General features: G+C 36.5%; 1 pseudogene; it reads left to right on the top strand.

Annotated features, from left to right (window-relative positions):
* The first annotated feature begins 518 nt into the window (after positions 1-518).
* LOC140523507 (ADP-ribosylation factor 1-like) lies at positions 519-1,044 on the top strand (annotated as a pseudogene).
* Positions 1,045-1,524: the final 480 nt, after the last annotated feature.

Below are 1,524 nucleotides of genomic sequence, written 5' to 3'. Positions count from 1 at the left end.
TTGTAGATCTTCTTCCATTTGACCAATTCTGTTTTTAAAGACATTCTTCTCTTCATTGGATTTTTGTCCCTCTTTTATTATTTGACCTATTCTTCTTTTCAAGATGCTATTTTCTTCAATACCAAGCTGTTGACTCTTCTTTTCATGATTTTCTTGCATCACTCTCATTTCCCTTCCCATTTTTTACTCTGGCTGTCTTTGTTTCTAAAATTCTATTTGAGTTTTTAATGTCTGGGGCCAATTTGTATTTATCATAGAGGTTTTGGATGTAAGGCTTTTAGCTTTGTTGTCTTCCTCTGAGTTTGTATTTTTGTCTTCCCTTTCACCATAGTAACTTTTTACAGTCTGGATTTTTTTCTTTTGTTTGCTCATTTTCCAGCCTATTTCTTGATTTTTAACTTTATGCTGGCTGTAGAGCTGATATAAAAGAAGGAGGAGCAGCTGCTCATGGGTGTAGAGATAGAAAGCCTGAGACTCAGAAGTTCTTTGTCATACGTTCAAAACACTGCACTTGGAACATGGGAAATGTATTTGCCAACCTCCTCAAGGGGATCTTTGGCAAAAAGCAATGTGAGTTCTAATGGTTGATCTGGATGCTGAAGGAAAGACGAACATTTTGTACAAACTGAAGCTTGGTAAAATATTGTTCTGACTACAGATTTCAATGTAGTTCGAAAACATTAGCTTCACAGTGTGGTATGTAGGTGGCCAGGACAAGATCTGCTCCCCATTGCACCACTGCTTTCATAACAGCCAAGGACTGATTTTTCTGACTGCCAATAATGACGGAGAATGAATGAATGAATCCTGAGAAGAACTGATGAGAATACTGGCAGAGGATGAGCTTAGAGATTCCATTTATTAGTGTTTGCTATCCAACAGGATCTTCCAAATGTCATGAATGCAGCTGAAACCACAGATAGACTTGGACTGTATTCTCTTCATCACAGAAACTGGTACATCCAAGTTACCTATGCCACTAGTGGGAATGTGCTCTATGAAGGACCAGACTGGTTTTCCAATTAGCTCCAAAACCAGAAATGAAACAATAAAATTCCTCCTCCCTCTTTTTTTCTCTTCCTCTTGTTTCCTCCTGTTCATCCTTTGCTTTACTCTCATGTAGCAAATTGGGTTACTTTCTGGTATTGAGTACCCCTTGTCACAGTATGTATTGCACAATGCTGTAAATGTGGCAGATATAGGCCTGAAAACAGGTTTTTAATTTAATGTAAATATCTTTTAGTTCCAATGAGGAAGTTTCTGGTACCTCTATGCAATACTATTTTATTGCAATACTTTATTGCAAATTTTATTTGCAATACTTTTTTATTGTAAAAATTATCAACTCACTGTTTAGTATTGGGAAGAAATTTTAAGTATATTGACACAGGTTGCTGGGGGTTAATGTACAATAGCAGAGCTGAATGCTACTCCTACTAGCTTGTAAGATATATGTTTAGATCCGTTTGGGCATTGCTTTTTAACCTGAACACAGTGGTGTTTTTTCAATGTTAAGAAATTAAA

The sequence above is a fragment of the Notamacropus eugenii genome, chromosome 2, assembly GCF_028372415.1.
Source record: "Notamacropus eugenii isolate mMacEug1 chromosome 2, mMacEug1.pri_v2, whole genome shotgun sequence".
Taxonomy (NCBI): Eukaryota; Metazoa; Chordata; class Mammalia; order Diprotodontia; family Macropodidae; genus Notamacropus; species Notamacropus eugenii.
This window is presented reverse-complemented; position numbering and strand designations above follow the sequence as displayed.